The sequence below is a fragment of the Chenopodium quinoa genome, unplaced genomic scaffold, assembly GCF_001683475.1.
Source record: "Chenopodium quinoa cultivar QQ74 unplaced genomic scaffold, ASM168347v1, whole genome shotgun sequence".
NCBI lineage: Eukaryota > Viridiplantae > Streptophyta > Magnoliopsida > Caryophyllales > Amaranthaceae > Chenopodium > Chenopodium quinoa.
The window spans coordinates 5,907,325-5,919,422 of NW_018744301.1; the positions used below are offsets into that span (position 1 = coordinate 5,907,325).

Below are 12,098 nucleotides of genomic sequence, written 5' to 3' on the forward strand. Positions count from 1 at the left end.
AAATTAACAAACTGTTCGCAACACTAGACTTTCCCAACTTTCACTTCATTCTATTATGATTTGACGCGAAAGGTACTCATCACTGGGTTTGGTTTTGGGGAGACACAAATGGGTGTCTACACTAACGCGTGTATTTTGTTATTATAAAGAGATACGAGGCATCCGAGTAAATACTTTAATTGTTTAATTGATATTATGATATAGAAATCATGTTTAGATTGTTATTTTAATTCCTAGTATCATGTTAGGATGTTTTATTGCTTCCTAGTATCATATTTAGGGTCATTTGCTTATATCAATTATGATTTCTACGATGCTTCCTATTTTCTTTCCTAATATTCATGTTAGTATCATGTTAGGGCTATATATTTGTTTTTTATTGTTTAGTGACATGCTAGGGTTTGTTATTAATCTTGTTAGTATCATGCCTAGGATCTTGATATTATTATGCTTTAACATGATTATGATTGTTATGATGATTATTATGATTATTATGTTGCTTGATATATTTATTGTTATTGCTTGATCAAACATTTTATGCATGTTTAAAGGGAATTGGTACTTGTAATCACGCCTAATAAGATAATTAATAAACTTGTTTAGGTTTAATTTGATTATAATTCAAGTGATCGCCAATAATAGTTTTATTTGTGCATTAATATTCAACCAACATAGTTAAACAAGTTTAGGGTTAAACCTATTGATTGCATTTTAGTCAGAAAGCGCACATGAATACGATCAGAATAAAGTAGAGGCCTATTATTAGGGCAGGTTCAATCTCTTTTAGGTTGGATTTGTACCTTCATCCCGGAACTTCTAGTCATGGTTCCAGACCTATTGGAGTTAACGATCTCTTGGATCGTTAAGGGGTGTAACCTTCACCTCGTGAACAGTTTACAAGTTCCTAAAACTTGTTGGCGACTCTTTTGCTCTAGCTTCCTTCCCTTTGGACGCCACCGTACTTTAGTGTATGATCACAGTGGGGTTCAAGTTTGGGGTAATGCTTGAAATATTCCCTACAATAGTGATTGGTGCTGGAAGGCTAAAAACACATTCCAGAAGCAAGTTTATCGGAGTATATGTGCTGCAATTGTGTATAGTATTTGGCAGCAAAGAAATAGAGCTATTTAGGATGCTAGAATTGATAGACCTAGTATTGTTGTAGGTAAAATTTGTTATGATGTATACCATAGAATTAGTAGTGTTTGTATTAGGAAAATTAAGGTTAGTGAGCTTGATTGGCTCAAGGGCTTATGCCTCGGTGTATTTTCTTTTATTGTGATTAATTAAAAAAAATTTCTTTCTAAAAAAAATGAGGGAGATAAAATGGGGTCCTTTAAGAAAAATAAGTATTGAAAATAGGGTCAATTGGCTTTGGAGAGATGAAAGACCAATTAAGAACGATCACATTAAAAAAAATAAAGTCAATTAGCTTAGGAGAATGGAGGAGACCACTTAAGAAAATCAGGACAATTAGCTCGAAAAAACACAATTATTAGATTAGAAAAATGCTTAATTACTAAAATAAGAGAGAGAGAGAGAGAGAGAACACTCAAGAATTAGAGCAATTAGCTCAAGAAGAAGCTTACTAATGAAATAATGGACCACTTTAGCTAATTATATTTTCTTTAGCTAATTTTTTATGAAACAATCACTTGAGAGAGAGAGAGAGAGTTTATGAAACAATCACTTGAGAGAGAGAGAGAGAGAGAGAGAGAGAGAGAGAGAGAGAGAGAGAGAGAGAGAGAGAGAGAGAGAGAGATCATTTGGGCAGGACCACTTAAAAAATATCACTAAACAAAAAAAGAGAGCTAAGCTACTTAACAAATATCACTTAATAAATTAAGAGAAATTAGCTTAGGTTAAAGATTTAATAATTAAATGCTAGAGAGATAAAACAATTAAGACCACTTAAGAAAAATCAATCTAAAAGAAAGATCACTCATTTAAGAAAAGAAAGATTACTTAAGAAGAAAGATTACTTAAGAAGAAAGGTCACTTAAAAAAAGAAAGATCACTTAAGAAAATTAAGAGACCACTTAAAAAAAGGGTAATTAGGAAAGTTGGCTTGAGAAAGAAAATTTAGGCAATTATCTTATTAGGATAAGGAGAGATAGATAGAAAGACCACATAATCTTTTATACTAAGATGTTCAGGTACTATATATTGTGCCATCAGAGGCGGACCTTTGTTAGGGCTCAATGGTGCTTGTCCCCTGAAAGATTTGGGAAAAAAAAATGTACAGTAGTAGGTAAATGGCCCAATAAAATGATTTTTTTTAATTACCTTAGGAAGGGGAAATAACGTAGTAGTAATAAAAGTACTAATCTGCTAATCTACTACTGTAGTCTACTACTCTAGGTCTATAGCTACCCAATTCCCAGGCCATTAAGCACTGACAACCCTTAAAAGTTCTTTCTCTCTTTTACTACACTTATTCTTTCCTTTTAAACCATTAATTAATAAATATTTGCACCTTGAACATGTTTTGTTTTAAATTATATAGTTAATGTTATTAATTGTTATTATGTCCTATAAAAAAAAAAAAGACAGTTTTCAATTTTTATTTTTTTCAATTAAATTCATTTGTTATTTTGAATAGTTTGAGCACTCAAAACCAATTTTAGGAGACAAGACGTTATGAGGTTGATAAATTGCTCACTTGAAAGTTAGAGTACGTTTTTTGCAATTGGTATCTCGATCTTTTTTTTAATTTTTTTTAATAATATCTATCAATTGACAACTTGGCCCCCGAAATAAAATGTTTCAAGATCCGCCACTATGTCATGAAAATTACTAACTTAACAAATAAAATGTGTTATCGCTGCAAAATTATGTAATAATTAAATAAGATTTATTTCTGTTAAAAGAATAAGAAATTCATATGAGATCACTTAAGGCCGCAAGAACATAATCAACTAAGTTTATTAAAAAATAAAAAAGTCCTATCTTTTGACTGCATTTAAAATTTCAATCGAACTTATGCATTTGGACTTACATGCAAATTGAAGACCGACTCTAAACACCTATAGTTAGCAAAAAAATAACGTAACTAAAGTGATCAATTTTTTACACTTTCTTAATAGAATGCACTTCAATTTTTTCCCTTACCAAAAAAAAAATTATCAATTTTTTTAAAAAAAATACCATGAGCAACAATACTTTAGACACATACTTTCTCCGTTTCTATTTAGTTGACGCGTTTGATTTAGGCACATATATTAAGGAGAGGAGAGAGAGTGAGAGTGAATGAAAAAGTAAGTGGGATACCTTGTAAATGCAAGGTAAAAAATTTACCACAAAAGAAAACGTGTTAACTAAAAAAACTTCATAAAAAGGAATATGTGTTAACTAAAAAGAAACGGAGGTATTCAAACTCATTATCTACTTGAAAAAAAATAATAAACCTCACATTGAAACAGCTCAAGACAAGAATTACACCCTAAAACTCCAACTAGCACTCGCGCGAACTCGCACCAAACACCATAGTGACAATAATATCCTTGGGTGTACCGTAAGGTTTATACCACTATCAATATTATTATTAAAACTCAAAGGTAGGAGTGTCAATCCGCCATGTGTCATTTTTTTATTACATTTCGCCATGTCATCTCCATGTCATTCGAACCCAATAACAACAACAACAACAACGACAACAACAAAAATCCTCCCATAAAGTTGTAATCGGCATTATTAATGCTACCATAACTGTCAATTATAGTGATTTATGTATTCAACATTAAAATATTTACTTAACATTATAAAATGAGACAATTCAAAGTTTTTTATTTTTTTTTTATTTTTTTTTGTACTGTAATTACTATTCTAATTATTTGGACTCAATTGAAGTATTGGAATCATTAAAATAGTAATTACAAAAAAATTGTTGAATTGCCTCATATTATAACTGCTAAATATTTAATGACTTAATTATGAAATTAATGGTTGAATTACACTTTTTTTTTAATATTAAAATCAAATTAAAACTTAAATATTAGTACTTTGACACTTACCCTATCATTATAAAATAAAACACTTTGCTATTGTGGTTGTGTGGTCAGAAATACCAAAGATTTGTTACAATAATCGCTCATTCGCTCTTAATAAAATAGTAGTGCATAATTTTCTATAGTATTGTTTGAGTAAAGAAAGGTAATTCTGAAGTGGCATGATTTTCTTAGCATCTTTTTTGTAAGAAAATTAGTTTTTTATATATCATTAGTTTGTATTGTATTTGTTTAAATCTATATGCTATAATTATCTCCTTTCAAAAAAAAAAAAACACCATGCTTATTTGTAGATTTATAACTATTGTATAGGTTGTACTATGAAAATTGTAATCTACCTTCACCCTTTAGGTACTCTAACAAATTTTCAGGCCAACTAACTCACCCTTAACTCCCCATAAACCATACATAATTAAAAAACTAATTAAATTAAAATTAAAAAAAAACATTAATTAATTCAACTGTTTCATCATCCATGATTTGTCCAAAATTGAAAAAAAATGCTGCTTCATCTAGTGTGTGATTCAGTCCTCTGTTATCCATCTACATTTGAAGAATTGCAAAATCAGAAACTCAGCCCAGATTGATGATTTTCAATAGAGATTGTATGAAAAAAAATAAAAAAGAAGAAGAGGCCAAAGCAATACTTGATTTTCAATAGAGATTGTAGCAATCTTTATAACAGACTTACAGTAGCCTTGTATTTTTTGACAAATAAATAAAAAAGAAGCATAATCAATAACCCACGCATCTCAAATCCTCAAAACCCACAATCTTCTTCTTTCCTTCACCATCCGCGCAATCTTCGTTCATCAATTTTGATCAGCAAAATCCTAATCAAGCATTTTTGGGCGTTTCAAAATCAATAAAATTCTAATTTTTTACTCTAATTTCACCAATCAAACACTTACAAGCCAAGAAAACTCATTATTTCACCTACACGATGGTGGAGGATGATCAATCGAAAGCCAAGAAATAGAGGATGTTGTGGAGCTTAGGAGAACCCTAAATTTGTGTGTAATGTGAATAAAATTTAAGATAAAACCCTAGATTGAGAAATTGAAACTAGATGATGAAAAAACAAGAAATTTAAATTTTACCTCAGAAACTGCTTTAATGGAGAACATTGAGTGCGCTTTAATGGAGAATGTTGGGTGCGCTTCAATGGAGAATGAGAAATGTTTGGGTTTGATTTAGAAAAGGGGAGCAAGAAGGAAAAAATTTGGGTGGGCCCCACATCTTAACCCAAGGTACTCAACTTTTAACCAAGGGTACTAAATTGTTTGAGCTGATTTAATTTTTTTTTTGCGATAAAATGGGTCTGAGTACCCAAATGGTGAATAAAAAAATTCAGTACCTAAACGGTGAAAAATTATAGAATTGAGGGCCCAAATTTGGCCTTAACTCCATTAGTTTTTATATACTACTAATAAGGTTTGTCACCATTTAGTTTTCTATAATTTTCTATCATATCAATCTAAGGTGTGTGTAGTGTTAATATGTCTTCTTACACAAATTGATCATTTGTTGAAATATAGCTTACATTCAGTGATTAGATGTCATTCTTCTTAGTTTTCAATTAATTATATGATATTTTTTTTTGTGTGTGTGTGTTTTATTTGCAATATTATTCAACTGGCTGATTTTGGTCGACACTTTACGAAGAGATATGACAAGAAAAAATAAAATATACTACGTACATTGGACTCTGTTATAGGGAGTGAAAAAAATGGTATAGTAGGATAAGAGTACAAACGGTATAGTTTTTTAGGACTATAATGGTAATCTACGATTTACAAAAAATATGACTTTTTAAACTATCAAATAATCTCGAGAAAATTGTGGAATTTATATTTGTGGTCAATTCAATTTATTGATTCTTTTAATTTGTGTAATACGGAGTAATAATATTAAAAGCTATAAGTTTCAATCACTATATCCACAATCATCTAATAAATACAATCTGGGACATCGCCCGGGTCACTAACTAGTTTCTAGTTATATCTTGTTTAAAACACCCTTCAAAGATTGTGATATTAAAAAATAATCAAAAGGTTATACTTCCTCCGTTTTATTAATATTGCAACAAAGAGAAAACTACGCATCCCTAAGCACATTTTATATGCTAAATATCTATAATTCTGTAAAAGTAAAAATTATAAAAATTTGATATTGTGAAAGTATTTTACGAGACGAATCTAACTAGATCCCACATGTCTATTGTTTTGGTTGTTTTTTTCCCTCAGGAGAGTTACGTCACAAAGATTGGTCCGGCTTGAGCTACACCTGTAAAACAACGGAGACTCCGGTTGTAGGAGCTCCGCCTCCGACGATCAAGTTAGTAACTTGAAAGAGAATAAAGAGTGCGGAAATTTAGGTGGGTATCTGCTTGATTCCAAGCTCATGTGTTTCTCTGATGTGAGAGAAAGTAGGTGTAATAAAATGATGGATTGTGTCTCAAAAATGGGGAAATATCTCCCTATTTATAGGGTCGTTGGAAGGTGTGCCCCTATCTGGGTCACTTGACCTAGATTTTGATTATTGCGCCGTTTTAGGACACTTCTTGGAAATTTGGCCCTTGAAGGCCGCAATTTCAGAAGATACCTGAAGGGGACACGTGTCAGATGGCTATTGGGCCACTTGGACCAACCTGGGTTTGACACGTGGCCTTCTCTCATTGGACCACATGTCTGGGGTATTTTTACCCTAAACATTTGCCCCTCATAGGGGTCACGTGGCTTCTACGTGACGCCTGTGACACATGTCCATCTAAGAGAGATGAACAGTGAAAACGGCTAGTAAAATCTGGGGTATGACGGGGATTCCCCCGTTTCACCCCTCTGTAAATAGGAGTTTACCCCCCCCCCCCCCTCCCTTCTCTCACCATTTTATTTTCTTTGACTTTCTAGAGAGAGAAAGAGAGATTCTTAAAGAGAGATACTCTGATCTTATCTGCGTCAGATTCTCAAGATTTTTGTGTGCTCTTTTACGACACCCGATCACCGTCTATTACTGTTTTCACAGTTTTCAAAAATAAAGTAAGGTAACCTCCTGTACCCTTTTTTTAGCTTTTCCTTCATTTTAATTTGTATACATTATTTTTTTTCGTCTGTATACATAGTATTTAAAAATAAAAATGAGCTCTCAATTCACACACTCGGCACTACCTAGGACATTCAGCCGGTCTCCTAGAACGGTTGAATCTAGAACAGGGGGTGCCTTTTCTTGACTGTCGGAACTATTGTGCTCATCCCCGAATTCTTCCCACTCTGTGTCTGTGCAGGACACAATGGCTAGGGTTAAACAGACGACTATTAAGCCTAGGAGCTGGCGCGCTATGGAAGTGCCCGCAGATGAGGTTATTTTGGATAGGGAACAAGAGGATTCGAAGGAGAGAAGTGGTTCCGATAATGAGGCTCCCTAATCCTCCGGAAGCTCAAGCGTGAGAGAGGTAGGCGGTGAAGAGGTCGCCTCTTCTAATGGATCCAGGGAAGAGACGGGCGGTAATGATGCCGCCAAAAGATCGGGAGCCGAGGCATCTGGCTCCGATCTAGATAATTTTACGGCTGACTATCAGCAGCCGACTAAACCTTCAGCTAACCCGGACCCGAAGAAGATAAGAATGCTTCCGGGTGATAAAGCCTTGATGAAGAGTGGCTTCAGGGCTTTCAAAGAGAAACACCCCTTTGGAAAGGGGTGGGAAATTATTTTCCCGCCTGGAGATGCGGTCATGGCATGGGAGGACAACTTTGAAAATGCAAACAATTACTTTGTCTACTACAAGGTGGTACTAGAAGCTGGCCTCAGGTTCCCCCTCCATACTAGGATTAGGAAAATCCTCAAGGGGTATGATCTGGGTGTCTGGCAGCTCACCCCAAACTCGTGGGTGAATGTTCTGAGTTACGTTGCCGCTTGCGAGCTCCAAAATATATCCCCTAGATTTTCCGCCTTCGCTCATATGCACTATCTAAGCAAGGCCCCAGGCGGTCATGGGGCGTGGTATACTCTTACCACTTTGCCCCAACATCTAATGACCTTGGACTAGGTGTCCAAATGGTTCGGGTGGAAGGAGAAGTATTATTTGGTCTCCTCCCCCACTCTGAGACACAACCGGATGCTGGGCTTTTATAATAAGGAACCGGCTCTCGTGGGCAGAAAATGTCCTCTCCTGGCACTCTCTTCTAGAGCCCAGGAGCAAATAATGGACCCGAGTTTCTTTGAAACCACTATGAGCCCTTGGGGGATGGGACTCATATTATTATGCCAAAGAACTGGATCTCCCATCCGGACTTCTTCAAGGATGAAAGATTCTTGTCCGCTTGCGGGTTAAGCACCATGTTTCCCAAGGGTAGCTCCACTTTGCATCTGGAAATTCTGTTGTTTTTTATTTTTGTACTTCAACTTTTTATTATTTTAGCTCTTTATTTGCCCCTTGCAGCCGACGCCTTGAATATGGTAGATCCGGAGAAGATGATATGTCCATTTTATATAATGTTTTACCCCCGTCCCTTGGTCGTTATTAGTAGTCTTTTTGGCTCTTTCGGGCCACTTTTATTACTAATTTGTGTTTTCTAGTGTTTTTGTAGTTTTAGTTGTATTTTACAGGAAATTGCACTCTTGGAGCATTTTCCCGGGCTTTATGGATCAACTACGAAAGCTAGAAGGACACAACCACTTTTAGAGCCCAGAATCGGTGAGAGCTGGTGATTAAGGGCTCGGTAATTGGGATCCCGAGGCATTTGGACCAAGTATTCAAGAACCGAGGAGGAAATCCGGATTGGGCCGAGAAATCTAGCCCAATCGAAGTCCAAGCCTCAAAGGGGAGCAAGGACCCGATCGGGCAACCTCTAGCCCGATCGGGCGCGGAAATACCATAGTGCTGTGCATGCTAAGGCGCGCCCGATCGTGCGAGCATCTAGCTCGATCGGGCGATTCTGCTTGGGAGGAACGAGAAGAAAAAGGCGCGCCCGATCGGGCGGCCCTTCGCCCGATCGGGCGCGCGTTTTTTGAAGACCTGATTAAGTTTAGTTTTAATTCTTGTTTTAGAAAACGTTTAAGTACAATTTTGTACGGAATTTTGAGATTACCTTCTTTCTTAGACTTTCTCTCTCTACTTAGAATTTTTCGCTCTCTAAAATTCTCTCTCAACTTTTGTTCTTAATTATTCCATTAATTCCAGATTTCTTTTTGGTAACAATTTCTTCCCATTTAATTTCAGCTATTTTACTTGCTTCTTTGATTATGCCTTTATTTGATTATTTGATTAGTTTAGTTATGATGATGTGTGAGTAGTTTCATTATAGGGTTTATGGGGATCCATAATTAATATGAAGGGATAGTTTGTTATTATTGATTATTGATATAACATGATAATTTCTTATTGAATTGTTTTAATTCTTTGCCATTAGATTATGAATCGAGCAGATGTAATTTGATTGTGATTGTTTAGCAATATTGAATTGATGAATCGAGCAGATGTTAATTTAATATTAAGGGTTATTTTCAATAGGAACTTAGATCTAGTAAATTGCGAGAGCCTGTTAGATCTATGTTGATTAATAAATTGCGAGAGCCTGTTAATCATGTTATTTGTGCATTGTTAATTATTAATTACTTCGTTTTATCCCGGAATATTAATTATTGGTGAACCTGTGACTCTAGGCTTCCTTATTATTGTTTCTTTTCTCCCTAAACGTATTCTTCGTAGTATATAATTTATTCCCAAAAAAATATTGGTTACTTAGATAATTTAGATTATAATAAATAATCAGGAGTAAAAAGACTTGTTTCCCTGTGGAGTTCGACCCTACTTCCCTATGTACATTAGTTAGAGGACTTAGGAATTATTTCCTTGTCAAAATTTGGCACCGTTGCTGGGGAAACGGTTTTATTTTTTTTTTCTGATTATATTTTTGTAGTCTAGATTATCCCCTTTTTGCCTCAAAGAACGTTAGTCCTTTGAGGCAATTCTCATATTTGTCTTTAGTTCTTTGTTTATGCCTAGGTGTTCAAGATCAGGTTACATCCCTTTCGACCCTGAGATCGAGCGTTCTTTTCATAGGCAAAGGAAACTCTATAGACAAATTCTGGCGGGTTCTGAGGAGGACAACGGTCGAAGAGATCCTCCCTCTGATTCTAGTGACACAGATATTCCTTCAGATTCAGAATCAGAGATGACGACCCAGAAGAAACTCAGTGACTACTCGCAACCGAAGCTCACAGATTTCCCGCACCTTACTCCCACTCCGGCTCTAGATGGAGTTCAATTTGAGATCAAGCCCCAATTTATCACTATGATAGAGAGGAAGCAGTTCAGCGGAGCTAAGGGTGAAGATCCTAATCTTCACATCGCAGATTTCTGCCAATATTGTAACACTATTAGACAAGCCGGGGTCACGCAAGACCAAATTAGGGGAGATTCTTTTTCCTTTTTCATTATGTGGCAAAGCTAAATTATGGTTTAATGGTTTGAATAGAACTGCGCTTGGTATTACTGACTGGAAAACTCTTGCTTTGAATTGCTATAATAAATATTATCCTGCAGAGAGAACAACGGTGCTAAGGAGTGCTATTCAGAACTTCGCTCAAGAAGCCGACGAAACGTTATATGAGGCTTGGGAGAGGTTCAAGGATCTACAGAGAGAGTGCCCCCACCACAATCTAGCACAATGGCAATTGATCCAAGCATTCTATAATGGACTTGGAAATTCTTCTAGATCAGTGCTAGATTCGGCAGCTAGAAGGAGGTTTATGAATTTAAATGTGGACGATGCAGGACAGATTATCAAAGACATGGCAATACACAATTCCCAATATGGGAATCCGAGAGGGTTTGCAAATAAAGGAAAACATAATGTCGATTCCGTATCCTTTTTGCAAGCTCAATTAACATCTATTTGTCAAAAATTAGATAATCTTACTGCTGCTCCTAACTCTGTAGCTAATGTTTCTGCTGTTGCTAACCATGAAGCTTTTTGTGAAAATTGTGGAATTGTAGGTCATTGGGAGCAAGATTGTAGGAGCTCTATGGAACAAGTTAATGCCTTTCAAACCTATAGGCAGAATAACCCCTATTCAATTCCTACAATGCCGGTTATAAAAATCATCCTTATATTTCGTACCGGAGCACCAATGTACAAAATCCTCCACCTCCACAACAACCACAACGGCAAACCCCACCACAGCAAAAATATTATCATCCTAATGCTAGCCAAAAAAACCAAACATCACCCTCATCATCTTCCGACCCTGCCATGACATAAATTAGAGCAATGCTTTCCAACAAGCAAAAGCATATGGAGAGTAGGGATGCGCAAATTGATTCTATCCTAGCCCATAATAAAATCATGGACAATCAAATTGCACAACTTTCATCTACCCTACAATCCTGTCAGCAGGGTCCTCTACCATCACAACCTATCCATCCTACAGATCATGCCAATGCAATCACTCTAAGGAGTGGTTTGCATTACGATGGACCTCCTATGCCAAAGGAAGATAGACCAGTTCCTGATCTAGATTCCTCTATACCAAACGGTAATCCTGCTAGCCCTGCAGGGCTACAAATAGATACTAACCCTACTAATGTTTCTGTGCAGGGTAAATCGCAGGATAAGGGAGGAGATGTGTAGAGCCCAGTTATAAAGCTTCCATTCCCTAATAGACATCTAAAGAGTAAGCTTGATAAACAATTCAGTAAGTTTTTAGAGGTCGTGAAAAACCTGCAGGTAACATTTCCTTTTACTGACTTAATCACTCAAGTTCCTGCTTATACTAAATTTATGAAAGACATTCTTGCTAGGAAAAGGGCCTTTAATGAATTAGAAACTGTAGCTTTCACAGAGGAGTGTAGCGCTTTATTGCAAAACAAATCCCCTCCTAAATTAAAGGATCCCGGTAGTTTTTCTATCCCTTGTCATATTGGGAATGTTTTTATTGATAAAGCTTTGTGTGATTTGGGTGCTAGTGTCAGTGTCATGCCATCGTCTGTCTGTGCTAAAATTAATATGGGAGAATTAAAAGTTACTAATATAACTTTACAAATGGCAGATCGTTCGCTAAAATACCCATTAGGTATTTTAGAGGACGTAC

The 12,098-nt window shown here is 35.8% G+C and overlaps 1 long non-coding RNA gene across 1 annotated transcript; it reads right to left on the reverse strand.

Annotated features, from left to right (window-relative positions):
- Positions 1–4,627: 4,627 nt before the first annotated feature.
- LOC110695601 lies at positions 4,628–5,898 on the reverse strand. Its single transcript, XR_002506125.1, has 2 exons — positions 5,108–5,898; positions 4,628–5,012 (listed from the first exon to the last, which is right to left on the reverse strand). It is a non-coding gene; the product is annotated as an uncharacterized LOC110695601 (long non-coding RNA).
- Positions 5,899–12,098: the final 6,200 nt, after the last annotated feature.